We start from the raw sequence: 17,909 nt of genomic DNA, 5'->3' as shown, positions 1-17,909 counted from the left end.
GCTATGATCGCGAGCCATCATCTATCATGTCAGGCCCGACATTGGTAGGCGAAGGTGGTGCAGGATGCACCAAGGGGACATCACTTCACATGGGAGGAGTTCCGTCATGAGTTCGAGGCGAAGTACTTTTGACAGCAGGACCATGAGTACCGCATGACCGAGTTCCTCATGTTATGAGTACGAGGCGAAGTTCATCCGCCTACTGATGTATGCAGGGCATCTGGTGTCCACCGAGGCGTCGAAGATTCATAAGTTCATTGTTGGACACCGATCTTACCTGCGGAGGAAGATCGAGATCCAGAAGTAACCGACGCTGAGTCGGTATATTTCACAACTGGTGAAGGTGGAGCATGGAGAGCGGGAGAAGAAGGAGGGGAAGACCCGTGAGCGGAGCCCTTTCAGGAAGTGCTTCGGTACGTGTTCGTCAAGGAAGAACGTTCGGAGCAGTGACCCATGTGACAAGGGCAAGGCGCCCGCTGTTCGTGCGCACCACCACTGGCGGCGAGGGGACCATTGGTCTGTTATCGAGACCAGCCCAGACACATTGCATCACGTTGTCCGACGAGGGCTTACGGGACCACCGACCTTGGCGGCGAGACCGCCGCGAACACCGGGCCAGGTAGACAGAACACCTGACCACCGGCGAGGACTAGAGCAGCCCCGAGAGTTTATGCTCTCAGTGCCGAGCACGAGATCCAGGAGGAGGAGAAGGAAGCTCACCCTGATGGAGCCGAGGCTGCCGCGATGGCAGGTACTCTATATCTCTATGGAGTTGCCTGTTACACGTTGTTTGATACTGGGGCAACCCATAGTTTCCTGAGTGTGGGGGTGGCGGAGAGGCTTGAGACAAGAGAGATCAAACCGAGAGATGATTTCACCGTGCGCATACCCACCGGAGAGACATTAACAGTGCACAGAATCCTGCGAAGTGTACCCCTCGAGGTTTGCTATCGTCTATTAGCCACATATCTCATTGTGGTACCCATCGGATGATTCGATATCATTTTGGGAATGGATTGATTGATGCGATACCAAACCTACATCGATTGTCCCAAGAGAACAATCTGGTTCACGGGCGAATTTGGAAGGTTTGAGTTCTGAGACTGAGGAGCGCCGGCAGTGGACCCGATCATCTCAACACTGAAAGTCGAGAAGATGATCAGAAAGAGCAATGAAGCTTTTCTGGTAGTCATTACAGCTACACAGGAATCGCAGAGGAGACTGGAGGATACGTTCGTTGCCCAAGAGTTTCCAGATGTATTTCCCGATGATCTACCGAGATTACCATCCAGTCGGGAGGTTGGCTTCAGCGTAGACGTGTTACCAGGTACCGAACCTATTTCCAAGGCTCCGTACCGGATGACACCTATGGAGATGGCCGAGCTGAAGAAACAACTGAACGAGTTGGTGGAGCAGGGTTTCATTCGCCCTAGCGTCTCACCATGGGGAGCACCTGTATTTATATATCCCTCCCGTGATAAATTATTTAATGAATTTTTTTTTATCAAATACCCCGATTCCCGAGTAAAATTATTTAATTAAATTTCTGGAATAAAATAGGGTAAAACAACCCTAAAATATAAGATGATTGGCATAAATATCGAATCAGAGGACAAGTGGGGCTAAAACGCGTCGAAACCGTCGAAAAACGAAGGAAAAATGGGTCTAGACCGATCGGTCCAGGGGTAGACCGACCGGTCCAGGGAAAAACGAAGAAAAGACGAAAATCGGGTCTAGACTGAGCGGTCTAGAGTGCAGACCGATCGGTCTGCACGTTCACGAGCCAGACCGAACGGTCCGACAGCTAGACCGGACGGTCTGAGAGTTGGAAAAAAAGTCGCCGAAAATTCTGACTTTCTTCCATTTTCGGCCGCGATTTTCTCGCGACACACCGACCCCACGCGTGAACGAACGCCACCCAGACGCAGTGGACGACACCCTCTGGCCCTCCTACCCTCTCCCTAGCTGCTGTGGCGGCGTTAGAGGTCGATTTAACCGGCTCCAACAGATGAAGATCACCATTCTGCAACCCAGAACCTGTTCTTCGAAGACAGAGGAAAATAGAGAGACTCAGGGAGATTTGAGGCGAAACAAGTTCGGAAAATCAAAGAACATCCCTAGGAGGTTCCTGGAAAGTTTCACGACCAAAGACGGCCTGAAAAACACACACGAGCTCGGACAAAAACGCACAGCACTTGAATCCGAGGTGAGTGGTTTGAGTTGTGTTTGTGAGATCTGATTCTCATGAATAATGGTGTAGATTAGTGTTTCTACAAGAATTAAGGATTTAGGAATGATAAATAATGATTGGGTAGTAATCGGATTCGAAATCGGACCAAAATTGGGTAAAAAATGGCGGAAATCGGGTTAGATCTCGCGGAGAAGATGAAGTCCAGGACCCAGACCGATCGGTCTAGGTCTAGACCGAACGGTCTGGGCCAACGGCATAAGAACGGTCTGGGATAAATGTAGACCGATCGGTCTACATACATAGACCGATCGGTCTATACGAGATTTTCAAGGGAATCAGACCGGTCCAAGAAAAAAAAAAGAAAACCGATAAAAAAGGTGTAGACCGATCGGTCTTGCACATAAAAATTTAAACGAGATGATCAGAACGTGTAGACCGGACGGTCTACTCGTAGACCGACCGGTCCAAGCCAAAATAAAAAAGGAAAAATCTCAACGGATCAAAATATGATAAAGGAATTAAGAGGTGATCAAATGAAAAATGAGAACACAAGTATGTTAAATGATTATACAAATATGGAAGAATAAAAGATGAGAAAATTAAACCAAAAGCCTTGGTGAGTATCAAGGATTAATCCAAGGAAAAAACTCGGAAATAGTAATAAGGATGCATGTGATTGAATGACTAATGAACCCCGTACTTAGTACCGGTTGACGACGTGAGTCAGTACTAGTACGGGGATGTATTGATATGGGACCAGTGCTGGTTGACGAACTTGAAGTCAGCACTGGAGGATGTGTGGTTTCGATATTAGTATCGGTTGACGAACTTGGAGTCAGTACTATTACCGAAATGTAATACCAGTACCGGTTGACGATGTGGAGTCAGTACTGGTGTAGTTGGGTGAACGTTTCCGTAACAGTACCGGTCGACGAAGTGGAGTCAGTATCGTTAAGGAAATATGTAGTGAAGCCAGTACCGGTTGACGGCGTAGAGTCAGTAATGGTGAATCTGAGTGGTCGTCTCTATAATAGTACCGGTTGACGAAGTTGAGTCAGTACTATTATAGGGTAGCAGGGTAAAGTCTAGTACCAGTAGACGAATTGAGTCAGTACTAGATGATACCGAGAGGAATGGTACCTGATAGTGCCGGTGGACGACTTGAGTCAGTACTATCAGGTATCGAAAATGTATGGAATAATGATAATGTATTAAAAAGGATTAATGAGAAAAAGTTAAATGGGTAAAAAGGAAATTTCTTGTATTGAGAGATTAGTTGACACCGTTCTCCATGAGAATGGGCTCTCTGGGCTCAACCCGAGCTGCTCACTAAGCTTTTTGCTTAGCCCTTCGTTGTTGAATTTTTTTTTCAGATCCCGAGGAGCACGAGTAGCGTACTTTGGACGGGACGACTTGTGAAGGCATCATTTGTGTACGGATAAATAATCTTATTTTGTACGTTTTGGTTTGTGGAAACGATTGTGTTTAATTGTGTGTTTGGACAAGTGTTGTTTTCGAGAAACATGTGATGATTTTATTCCGCTGCATGTTTGTATTTAAAAACGATTTTAAATTCCCGTACTTTTGGTTTTATTATGTTTTATTGGTTTTCGTCCATGTGGCATATCCTGTTCACGGGACGCGAGATTCGGGTGTCACAACTTTTGGTATCAGAGCAACGTTTCATCCACGGGAAAGAACGACTCCTTACCTTAAGGTTTTACACTGAAAAATGTTTTCGATATTTCTAAAAGTAAACCGTTTTACAAAGGACCGTACACGATGATGTTCTACTAGTCGTCGTTCACTAAGTATAAACACGTGGTGCAGTGAAATGGCGCCACGACGTGCTCGGTCAATTAGGGAGATAACAGCGTGCCCAACCGTGACCCTCGTACTGATGGGCTTAAGGAGTTCCAAGAAGAGATGCTGAACGAGCTGAGGAACGAGTTGCGGGTGTTCCAGGAGGCAATGATGCAAACGCTGAGGGCGCACATCCCGCCTCCACCACCGGCGAGAGAACCGGAGCCCATGGGGGAGGACTTACCTCCACCACCACCTGTAGACCCAGCGGTCAGCGAGTATCTTCCTTTCATCCGGGAATTGCGAGCCATGCATACTCCACGCTTCGAAGGCTCACTGAGTCCGGAAGCTGCAGAAGAGTGGCTAATTACCATTGCTCGAGACTTGGAATATATCCAATGCCCTCATCGTCACCGAGCCCTGATAGCAAGCCATCACCTGGCAGAGCAGGCTCGACACTGGTGGGAGAAGGTAGTGCAGGAGATGCCCGAAGGGCACCGCTTTACCTGGGACGAGTTCAAAGGGGAGTTCGAACAGAACTACTATGGCCACCAGAACCAGGAACACCGTTATGCGGAATTCTTGCAGCTGCAACAAGGGAACATGACGGTACGCGAATATGAAGCGGAGTTCACCCGTTTGCTGACCTATGCAGGACATCTGGTGCCTACGGAGAGGACAAAGATCCAAAAGTTCATTGCTGGACTGCGACCCTATCTTCGCAGGAAGATAGAACTCCACGAGTACCCCACGCTAAGTCGCTACATCAGCCAGCTGGTGAAGGCGGAGCGAGGAGAAAAGGAAGAGAAGGAGGAGCGCATCCGAGATTGAAGCCCTTATAGGCGATTCTCCGACACCCGACCTCCGGGAAAGGTCAGCCAGACGGGTCAGAGCAGCCAGTCACGTGACAAGGGGAAAGCACCCGCTAGTGGCGTGCTACCGCTACCACCACCTTACCGGGGACCGCTGACCTGGTGGCCAGGCCATCACGACCACCACCGAGGGCTGGAGCAGTCCCGAGAGTTTATGCTCTTGAGGCTGAGGCAGAGGCCAAGAGCAGGAGACCAATCTCGGAGATGACGAAGCTGCTGCCATTGCAGGTACCCTTCACCTTTGCGATGTTGAATGTTATACATTGTTTGATACTGGGGCTACCCATAGTTTCTTGAGCTTAGAGAAAGCAAAGAAACTAGGCATGGATCGGATAGATACGAAGAACGATTTTACGGTTCGCACACCATTGGGAGAGACACTTCTGGTACATGGGACCCTCCGAGGTGTACCACTGGGTATCTGTGGCCGTAACTTAACCGCAGACCTCATAGTGGTGCCGATTGGTGGTTATAGCGTCATACTGGGCATGGATTGGTTGTCGAAGCACCGAGCTCAAATTGATTGCCAGAAGAGGACTATATGGTTTACGGATGCAAGCGGTGGGTTTGAATTTCGAGGGAGAGGAGCACCGTCGACAAACCCCATCATTTCGGCGCTCAAGGCTGAAAAGATGATCAAGAAGGGAAATGAAGCATTCTTGGTAGTCATCACCGCTACCAAGGAACTGGAACACAAGATAGAGGATACTCCAATTGCTCGAGAGTTCCCTGATGTCTTCCCCGATGATTTACCAGGATTACCGCCCAACCGAGAGGTGAACTTCACCATTGACGTGATACCGAGTACTGAACCAATTACCAAGGTTCCGTACCAGATGGCACTGACAGAAATGGCGGAGTTGAAGGAACAGTTGAACGAATTGATGGAAAAGGGGTTCATACGCCCTAGCGTTTCGCCTTGGGGAGCGCCAGTGTTGTTCGTGAAGAAGAAAGATGGGTGCATGAGATTGTGCATTGACTACCGGGGGCTCAACCAGGTGACAATCAAAAATCGGTACCCGTTGCCGATAATTGATGAGCTGCTAGATCAACTCCAAGGAGCTAAGTGGTTCTCGAAGATCGATCTGCGATCTGGATACCACCAAATTCGGGTTAAGGCTGAGGACATACAGAAGACGGCATTCCGAACTCGATATGGGCACTTTGAGTTTGTGGTCATGCCATTTGGACTCACGAATGCCCCCGCAGTATTTATGCAGCTGATGAATCGCATCTTCATGGATTATCTAGACGAGTTTGTCATCATATTCATCGATGACATTCTTATCTATTCGCCAGATCTCCAGACTCATGAGGAGCACTTGCGGAAAACACCGTGGAGATTAAGAGAGAACAAGTTGTATGCGAAGTTCAACAAGTATAGCTTCTGGTTACAGGAGATTGGATTTCTAGGTCATGTGGTATCCGCTTAGGGAATCCAGGTGGATCCAACTAAGATCGAGGCAATCATGGCTTGGAAACCGCTGACCTCTGTAACCGAAATTAGGAGTTTTCTAGGTCTCGCGGGCTATTACCGAAGGTTTGTGGAAGGATTTGCTAAGATAGCCCGACCCCTGACGAAGCTCACCGGGAAAAACATTAAGTTTGAATGGACCACGGAGTGCGAGGAAAGCTTCCAAGAACTGAAAGGAGACTTACCTCAGCACCGATCTTGGCATTGCCGCGCCCGGGAATACTATACGAGGTTTACACTGATGCCTCCAAACAGGGACTAGGATGTGTATTGATGCAAGAGGGACACGTCATCGCCTATGCATCAAGGCAATTGAAAAAGCATGAGGAAAACTACCCGACCCACGACATGGAGTTAGCAGCAGTAGTGCATGCTTTGAAAATATGGAGGTCCTATCTATACGGGGAAAAGGTTAAGCTTAATACTGATCACAAGAGCTTGACATACGTAATCTCCCAGAAGGATTTGAACCTAAGGCAACGGCGATGGTTGGAACTCATTGTTGACTATGATTTGGAGATTACTTATCACCCGGGAAAGGCTAACGTGGTGGCTGATGCCCTCAGTCGGAAGAAGATTTTGGCTGTCATCTGTGTCGTGACGTCGTCCCGCATTGATGCTTCTGAATTGGTAGCCATTCGGAAGAGTCGACGCCGACCTTTGTAGAACGAGCGGTCGCTGTACAGCGTAACGATCCTTTGCTTGCTCGGTACATGGACAACATAGAAGAGTACGGTCGTAAGGGATACCGTATTGATGAGAAAGGAGCATTGCGACTGGGTAACCGGCTATGTGTGCCAGATGATCAGGAGTTGAGACGGGAGATACTAGCGGAGGCACATCAGTCGAGACTAGCTATACATCCCGGACGAGTAAAATGTACCAAGGATTACGACGGTGGTACACGTGGCCGGGAATCAAGAGGGATGTGGCTGATTTCGTAGCAAGATGCCTTACCTGTCAGCAAGTGAAAGCGGAACGACAGATGTCGGGTGGTAAACTACAACCATTGGAAATTCCGGAATGGAAGTGGGATTCTATCGCGATGGATTTTGTGGTTAGGTTACCACTTACTCTGAATAAGAAAAATGCCATTTGGGTGGTTGTGGATCGATTAACAAAATCCGCTTACTTCATCCCTATCAGACAGGAGTACTCGATCGAGCGATTGGCACAAATATATGTCGATGAGATCATACGATTGCATGGAGTGCCAAGTGAAATCATATCCGATAGAGATGCTCGATTTACCTCTCGTCTATGGAAGGCAATACAAAGGGCATTAGGTACGAGGTTGAAGATGAGCACAACGTACCATCCCCAGACGGACGGTCAGTCGGAACGAACCATCCAGACTTTGGAGGACATGCTTCGAGCATGTGTACTAGAGTGGAGAGTTCCGTGGGACCGATACATGACGTTGTGTGAGTTCGCGTACAACAACAGTCATCACGCGAGTATTGGGGTATCACCGTATGAGGCACTGTACGGGAGGCCTTGCAAGACGCCACTATGCTGGACCGAGATCGGAGAACGCAGAGCTTTCGGAACTGAAATCGTTGAAGAGACGACGGAGGTGATTCGAAAGATTCGGGCTAACCTGAAGACTGTCCAAGATCGACAGAAGTCTTATGCGGATCACAGGAGGCGGGACTTCACTCTGGAAGTAGGAGACAAAGCCTTCCTCCGAGTCCAGGCAATGCGAGGACACACGAGGTTTGGACAGGGCGGAAAATTGAAGCCAAGGTACATCGGGCCTTATCCAGTGATCGCGAAGGTGGGAGCTGTGGCATATCGCCTTGGACTACCATCGGAGATGGGTAATATCCACGACGTATTCCATGTATCGATGTTACGGAAGTACGTGGCAGACCTCTCTCACGTGATCCAACCGCAGGAGTTGGAGTTCACTAGTGCTACTCGTTTTCGGGATGAACCACTACAGATCGTGGACCGAAAAGTCAAGAAGCTGCGAACCAAAGAAGTACCGCTCGTCAAAGTGGTTTGGAGAAGTCAAGGGACATGACATGGGAACCCGAGACGGAAATGCATAGTACATATCCCCATCTGTTTATTTAAGTGTTGTAATCGACCGAATAAGCGCGATTGTACTGTAAGGAATCATTATGGAATTTAAGGAATGTTTTCAAATGGATTATGCAATTTAGAATTCGAGGACGAATTCATTTTAAGGGGGAGGATTTGTAATACCCCGATTCCCGAGTAAAATTATTTAATTAAATTTCTGGAATAAAATAGGGTAAAACAACCCTAAAATATAAGATGATTGGCATAAATATCGAATCAGAGGACAAGTGGGGCTAAAACGCGTCGAAACCGTCGAAAAACGAAAGAAAAATGGGTCTAGACCGATCGGTCCACGGGTAGACCGACCGGACCAGGGAAAAACGAAGAAAAGACGAAAATCGGGTCTAGACCGAGCGGTCTAGAGTGCAGACCGATCGGTCTGCACGTTCACGAGCCAGACCGAACGGTCCGACAGCTAGACCGGACGGTCTGAGAGTTGGGGAAAAAGTCGCCGAAAATTCTGACTTTCTTCCATTTTCGGCCGCGATTTTCTCGCGACACACCGACCCCACGCGTGAACGAACGCCACCCAGACGCAGTGGACGACACCCTCTGGCCCTCCTACCCTCTCCCTAGCTCCTATGGCGGCGTTAGAGGTCGATTTAACCGGCTCCAACAGGTGAAGATCACCATTCTGCAACCCAGAACCTGTTCTTCGAAGACAGAGGAAAATAGAGAGATTCAGGGAGATTTGAGGCGAAACAAGTTCGGAAAATCAAAGAAGGATATCCCTAGGAGGTTCCTGGAAAGTTTCACGACCAAAGACGGCCTGAAGAACACACACGAGCTCGGACAAAAACGCACAGCACTTGAATCCGAGGTGAGTGGTTTGAGTTGTGTTTGTGAGATCTGATTCTCATGAATAATGGTGTAGATTAGTGTTTCTACAAGAATTAAGGATTTAGGAATGATAAATAATGATTGGGTAGTAATCGGATTCGAAATCGGACCAAAATTGGGTCAAAAATGGCGGAAATCGGGTTAGATCTCGCGGAGAAGACGAAGTCCAGGACCCAGACCGATCGGTCTAGGTCTAGACCGAACGGTCTGGGCCAACGGCATAAGAACGGTCTGAGATAAATGTAGACCTATCGGTCTACATACATAGACCGATCGGTCTAGACGAGATTTTCAAGGGAATCAGACCGGTCCAAGAAAAAAAAAAGAAAAGAAGAAAACCGAAAAAAAAAGGTGTAGACCGATCGGTCTTGCACATAAAAATTTAAACGAGATGATCAGAACGTGTAGACCGGACGGTCTACTCGTAGACCGACCGGTCCAAGCCAAAATAAAAAGGGAAAAATCTCAACGGATCAAATTATGATAAAGGAATTAAGAGGTGATCAAATGAAAAATGAGAACACAAGTATGTTAAATGATTATACAAATATGGAAGAATAAAAGATGGAATAATTAAACCAAAAGCCTTGGTGAGTATCAAGGATTAATCCAAGGGAAAAACTCGGAAATAATAATAAGGATACATGTGATTGAATGACTAATGAACCCCGTACTTAGTACCGGTTGACGGCGTGAGTCAGTACTAGTACGAGAATGTGTTGATATGGGACCAGTGTCGGTTGACAAACTTGGAGTCAGCACTGGAGGATGTGTGGTTTCGATATTAGTACCGGTTGACGAACTTGGAGTCAGTACTATTACCGAAATGTAATACCAGTACCGGTTGACGATGTGAAGTCAGTACTGGTGTAGTTGGGTGGACGTTTCCGTAACAGTACCGGTCGACGAAGTGGAGTCAGTATCGTTAAGGAAATGTGTAGTGAAGCCAGTACCGGTTGACGGCGTAGAGTCAGTACTGGTGAATCTGAGTGGCCGTCTCTATAATAGTACCGGTTGACGAAGTGGAGTCAGTACTATTATAGGGAAGCAGGGTAAAGTCTAGTACCGGTAGACGAATTGAGTCAATACTAGATGATAACGAGAGGAATGGTACCTGATAGTGCCGGTGGATGACTTGTGTCAGTACTATCAGATATCGAAAATGTATGAAATAATGATAATGTATTAAAAAGGATTAATGAGAAAAAGTTAAATGGGTAAAAAGGAAATTCTTGTATTGAGAGATTAGTTGACACCGTTCTCCATGAGAATGGGCTCGCTGGGCTCAACCCGAGCTGCTCACTAAGCTTTTTGCTTAGCCCTCCGTTGTTGAATTTTTTTTTCAGATCCCGAGGAGCACGAGTAGCGCACTTTGGACGGGACGACTTGTGAAGGCATCATTTGTGTACGGATAAATAATCTTATTTTGTACGTTTTGGTTTGTGGAAACGGTTGTGTTTAATTGTGTGTTTGGACAAGTGTTGTTTTCGAGAAACGTGTGATGATTTTATTTCGCTGCATGTTTGTATTTAAAAACGATTTTAAATTCCCTTACTTTTGGTTTTATTATGTTTTATTGGTTTTCGTCCATGTGGCATATCTTGTTCACGGGACGCGGGATTCGGGTGTCACAGCACCGGTACTCTTCGTGAAGAAGAAGGACAGGAGTATGCGATCGTGCATCGATTGAGAGCTCAACCAAGTGACTATCAAGAATCGGTACCCCTCACTGAGGATTGATGAGTTGCTGGACCAGCTAAAGGGAGCCCGGTGGTTTTTGAAGATCAATCTACGATCCGGATATCATCAGATTTGGGTCAAGGAGGATAACGTACAGAAGACGGCATTCCATACGAGATATGGACACTTCGAGTTCGTGGTCATGCCTTTCGGGCTCACGAACACGCCCGCGGTGTTCATGCAACTGATAAATCGCGTGTTCATGGACTACCTGGATGAGTTTGTCATCATCTTCATTGATGACCTCCTCATCTATTCGTCGGATCCGCAGACGCATGAGGAGAATCTGCGGAAGATATTGTGGAGGCTGAGAGAGAACCGGTTGTACGCAAAGTTCAGTAAGTACAACTTCTGGTTGTAGGAAATTGGATTTCTGGGACACGTGGTATCGACTCAGGGCATTCAGGTCGATCCGACCAAGATCGAGGCCGTCATGGAGTGGCAGTCCCCGACTTCTGCGACGGAAGTCAGGAGCTTTTTGGGACTAGCCGGCTACTACAAACGATTCGTCGAGGGATTCGCCAAGATAGCTCGACCCTTGACGAAGCTGACAGGGAAGAACGTCAGGTTTGAGTGGACAGCAGAATGCGAGGAGAGCTTCGGGGAGTTGAAGCGGAGATTTACATTAGTGTCGATCCTGGCATTACCAGGGCCGAGAATGCTATACGAGGTATGCACTGACGCATCCAAGCACGGACTCGGTTGCGTGTTGATACATGAGGGACATGTGATCGCTTACGCGTCGAGGCAGCTGAAGAAACACGAAGAGAACTACCCGACACATGATATGGAATTAGCGGCGGTAGTCCACACGCTGAAGATCTGGAGATCATATCTGTACGGGGAGAAAGTTAAGCTCAACACGGATTACAAGAGCTTGACTTATGTGATATCTCAAAAGGATCTGAATCTGAGACAGCTGAGATGGTTGGAGCTGATTGCAGATTACTATCTGGATATAGCTTACCATCCGGGAAAGGCTAACGTAGTGGCCGATGTTCTTAGCCGGAAGAAGAACTTAGCGGTCATACGTGTTGTCACCTCATCTCGCAGTAACGCCACTGAGTTGACTGCGATGTTGGGATATCTCTCGTTTACGCCCGAGGAGTCGACATCAACTCTGATAGAGCGCATGGTCAAGGGACAGTGCGGTGATCCCTTACTCGCGTGATACATGGATCACATCGAGGAATATAGCCTCAAGGACTACCGCATCGACGAGTAGGGAGCGTTGTGACTGGGGAACCGGCTATGTGTGCCCGACGATCCGGAGCTGAGACAGGAGATTTTGTCAGAGACACATCAGTCGAGGTTGGCGATACATCTGGGGGCGAGCAAGATGTATCAGGGTCCATGATAGTGGTATACTTGGTCGAGGGTCAAGAGAGATGTGGCAGATTACATAGCGAGGTGCCTCACTTGCCAGCAGGTGAAGACAAAGCGACAGATGCCGGGAGGAAAGCTACAACCGCTGGAGATATCCGAGTGGAAGTGGGATTCGATCGCCATGGACTTTGTGGTCAGATTACCGCTCATACCAAGCAAGAAGAACGCCATTTGGGTAGTCGTGGATCGACTAACCAAATCCGCTCATTTCATCCCCATCCGCTAGGAGTATCCGATCGAGCAGTTGGCGCAGATCTACGTCGATGAGATTGTGCGTCTATATAGAGTTCCGAACGAGATCATTTCGGACAGAGACGCCTGATCCACCTCACGTCTGTGGAAGGCGATATAGGAGGCAATGGGGACGAAGCTCAAGATGAGCACGACATACCATCTCCAGACAGACGGTCAGTTGAAACGGACGATACAGACCCTCCAGGACATGCTCAGAGCTTGTATCATGGAGTGGGGAGCTCCGTGGGACCGGTACTTGACGTTGTGCGAGTTTGCGTACAACAACAACCATCACACGAGCATCAGAGTGTCTCCATATGAGACTTTGTAAGGGAGACCATGCAAGACACCATTGTGCTGGACAGAGATCGGAGAACGTCACGAGTTTGGGCCAGAGATTGTTGAGGAAACCACAGAAGTGATACAGATGATTCGCGCCCATCTGAAGATGGCACAGGATCGGCAGACGTCATACGTCGATCAGCGACGATGAGACTTCGAGCTTGAGGTCAGAAATTATGTCTTTCTCCGAGTACAAGCAATGCGGGGTCATGCGAGGTTCGGACAGAGCGGGAAGCTAAAGCTGCGCTACATCAGACCTTATCCCGTGGTCGCGAGAGTGGGAGCTGTTGGATATCGCCTTGGATTGCCGCCGGAGCTGGGCAATATCCATGACGTGTTCCACGTGTCGATGCTGCGGAGGTACATAGCGGATCCTTCTCATGTGCTACAACCCCAGGAGTTGGAGTTTACGGAGGTTACACGTTTTCGAGATAAGGCGCTGTAGATAGTGGACCGGAAGGTCAAGAAGCCGTGGACGAAGGAGGTGCCACTCGTGAAGGTCTTGTGGCGGGGCCAAGGGGTCTCCGACATGACTTGGGAACCCGAGGCAGAGATGCATAATAGTTATCCTCATCTGTTTACTTGAGCGTTGTATGAACTCTTATGTATGACATGTGGGTTGTGTCAGACTTATGTATCGGATGATGTGACAATATGGATGTGTTTTGGTGATGATATCGAATATGAGAAAATCCTAATGATATCACAAGATGCTGAATTTGAGGACGAATTCTTTTTAAGGGGGGATGATTTGTAACACCCCGTTTCCCGAATAAATTATTTAAATAACTTTCAGGAATAAAAGAAAGGTAAAACAAGGCTAAAAATATAGAGAATTAATGTGAAGTGCCTCTATGTACTCTTGTTTCCATCTTGTGGTCGTGATATTCCACTGGGTTGTGGATCAGACTTAAAAAAGAATATTTCAATGAAGATCTAGAAGGAAACGACACTCGATTTGACTGGAAAACAAAGGAGTTATGAACAAACGAAAATTGAATAGAACCTGAAATTTCAGAATTCACGAATTATACGAGATACAGGAGTTTCGAATTGTGTTTCACCATGTAAACATGGGTTTTCAATAATATATTGTTTGGACATGGAAGAGGACGTTCCAAGGAAGGTTTAGAAACAAATGGTGCGCGATTTGGTTAAGAAACGAGTGAGAACGAAGCAATAAAAAACGGACTATGCAAGTCAGTGGACCAGAAATGCAGACCCGATGAACTGAATAATCAATCAAAAATGGACTATGCAAGTCAGTCGAAACGGACCAGAAATGCAGACCCGACGAACTGAATACGCAGTCCGTATGGACTGAGGGAGGCAGACCGAACGGACCACGAACGCGCGAAGAGATGGGCCGAGTCTGGGTCCAGACCATCCGTTCCAGAACCAGAACGGACGGACTGATGAACAGAGGACGCGTCCCATGTGCCAATCGAAACCAGAGTCACAATTTTTCAGATGCAACTACTCCTCCGATATATGGCATTTATCTGCGCAAAGAATTTGGGACAATCCACCTCATATCTCCCATGGCTTCGAACAATGGGTTTTGGCCAATAACGATCGTTCAGTAGGTCATTTGTACGAATCTTACTGCATGTCACTGTATACCTATTATGGAGAGATCGAAATTCCCGTATTTTCCAGCACAAATCTTCATCGGTGGCATCCCTTAGAGCACGGGTGGACGGGACGATGCAGAATTGTCTCTTTTCCTTGCAGGGTGTCGGCTCCCAAGAGAGCAATCATGTATTGCAATGCTGGTACCTTATCAATGATAGGGGCGAGATATTACGAGATTGACAATAACTACATGCATTTGCGGTTTCTTATGAGATTTTGCAAATCTGAATCCGGAATCCAAATTTTCTTTTGGGCTGTAAAATGGCATTATATAAAAAAATAGTCTTATTTTGCTATTCCTATTTCAACACATACGCTTCTCCAGTTGTGATCCAAAAAATAGTGTGATCACATTTTAATTTTATTGATTATAACGTTAAATTTATGGTGATCTCACTAATTCATTATGTTCATATCTTGTATATCTTATTAATTATTTAATTAAAACATCATAAATTTAACGTTATCAACAATGAGATCAATATGTGACTACACTACATTTTGGGTCACATGGATCATATGGTCACAACTGGAGAATGGTATATGTTGAAGTAAAAATAGTAAAATAAGAATATTTTTGATAACCGCCCTGTAAAATGGAGTTCTACTCCACGTATTTTCTCTTTTGAGAGAATGTAAACATTCATTCATTTATATATTTACTTTTTACCAATAAAAAAAAAAGAAATTATGTATTGATGGAATTACTGCTTATATTTGTCTTCTAAATTTGTATATTGATATATAAAAAATTATCTATAAATTTTTTATATTTTATATCTTTACCTTAAATACGTATCCATAATCTTGATAATATTGATATAACTAATATTTATATTTTTATATTAGTATATAAAAAATTATATCTATATTAATATATTGTATATCCTTACCTAAAACTATAATTCATAGTCTAAAATTAATTTTTAAAATTAATGAAACTATACATCCAAATGCATAGTTTTTCTCTTACGACATTGTGTGAATAGTATAGACAATTTTTTTATATGATTGCCGAATACAAAGTTTTTGGGTAGATCCATATGATTCGTTAAATTCGTCCAATAATATATCTTATTATAATTTGACTAATAATATCTTATGTAATATAGTGGAGAAAATAATTAATTTTACGTGTGGGTGAAAAAAGTTCAGTTCTTCAACGAAGAAACAGCTTTCTGTCTGCAACAACCAATAACGTGACCAATCTCTCTCTCTCTCTCTCTCTCTCTCTCTCTCTCTCTCTCTCTCTCTCTCTCTCTCATGACGTCGCTTTCCCTATAAAGAGGAAACTCTTCTTTTCCACATAGAGCTTATCTTGTTACCTTTTGAATATCACGATTTTTTTTTACAATTTTTTCTTCTACAACAGTCTTATCATTTTTTTTTTATAATAATAATAACGTCTATATTCCAAAGTTTTATCCATCATGTTCGTAAATCACATGCTTATATTCCAAAATAAAAAAGAGATATATAATATTTGAATTAGTTAAAAATAATAATTTTATGTATAAAATAAAATAAAATGTTTTGCATAAATAAAATAACCGTAATAAAAAAAAATATACATAATATTTTTATATATAAAAAATAATGTATAACTATATATTGATTTGATATAATTTTTTTAAAATATATATTAAATGTACTGGATTAAAATATAAAAATAATTTGTTTTGAAATAATATTTCTATTAATATTATTCGAGTTCAAATCTAATTTGACTGCAAACACTCTAAAGGAAATTTAAAGGTAAAATTTTGACAAGTCTTATAAAATAAAAAATAAAAAATAGAACGGAAACACGATCTATTCGTAGATGCCATAAGATGATAAGATTTAAGATTCTTTTTTTTCTTCCCAACTAATTATATTAATTAATAACCATTTGATAAAAAATTAGAAGTGCAACCAAGTCGGTCCACATTAGGCCGTACAAATCTATTCAACACGTTAATTACCAGAAATTTTACTATTTTCTGCAACATTGCACGTGAACGAGAGAGAGAAGGTGGTCATATTTTAATATATAATATAAGAAACCAATGTACCTCATCCTTCACGAATCGTCACTATAAAAATAATATATATTATTTTGGGTCCTATTAACGCAAGATTTCGATTACTTTGCTATCATCATTCATGGATGTCCAATTGATTTTCGATTTCTTGTTCATTTTCTATGAATGCTTAGATCGTTTCGTATAAAGGTGAAATAATAACAAAAGCAATTATTGCCCCAATAATTATACAATTAATAAGTATATATATATGTGTGAAAACTTTTTTTTTTTTGATAATTCGGAAGTTCACCGGGTCTTTGGTCCAACTACATCTTCCAGAGGATCGGGGCAGCCCATATGAAAACTCCTCCCCAACTAGGAATCGAACCGCCAACCTCTCAATGCTTTGCACCCGTCTGCTGATCACTCGCCCACAAGCTGTTGGGTATATGTGTGAAAACTGAAAACCCTAAACATGCATATTAATTGACAAGTATAGTAAAACTGCCTCATCTCACTTCTTCACTACTCCATGAACTCTATCATAGTTTTTTTAATTTAAATTTAGTTGTCATACGAAGACAAAACTATAAAAAACCATATATCATTACGATATTTCTTTCTGTATAAAAAAAATTATTTGCAACAAATTTAAAAAAATTAATTTCTAAACTATATAAAAAATTAAATTTTACCAATTATTTTTTATATATAATGAAATTAGTTTTTGTATAAATCTATTTTTTTTATTTGACGTTAAATATAAAATATATGAAAAAGAATTTATTATGATAAAAATAGTGAATTAATATAGAATTTTCAGTAAAATAATTTAAATATGGGTCAATTTTTTTAAATGTATTTTGTGTATCTGTTAAAAAACTAAATTTAAAAATAATATTCTACATAATTTAAAAATATAGAGTAATTTAATAAATTTTACCAATTATTTTTTATATTCCAACAATATATAAATTTTATGATCAAATCCTTCTTTATAAATATATATATATATATATACTAAATCAGTTTTTTAGATTTTTTTTAAAATTCATAAACTTTTTTTATTATAATTTTAATTGTACAAAATATATCATTTTTTATTTTTTCGATTAATTTTAAATTTAAAAAATGTTATATAAATAATAATTAGGATGTAAGCTTTTTTACATAATATTATTTTTAATCTTCGATAATTTTTTAAAACCATTTTAATTAATATCAATTTACATTAAATAAAAATATACTTTGTTTTCTAGATATTTATTCTTATAAGAAGATAATGATTATATTTTTTA

This window comes from Tarenaya hassleriana, unplaced genomic scaffold (genome assembly GCF_000463585.1).
Source record: "Tarenaya hassleriana unplaced genomic scaffold, ASM46358v1 Cleome30, whole genome shotgun sequence".
NCBI lineage: Eukaryota > Viridiplantae > Streptophyta > Magnoliopsida > Brassicales > Cleomaceae > Tarenaya > Tarenaya hassleriana.
The sequence above is the reverse complement of the archived record's forward strand: the minus strand, read 5'-3'. Positions refer to the sequence as shown.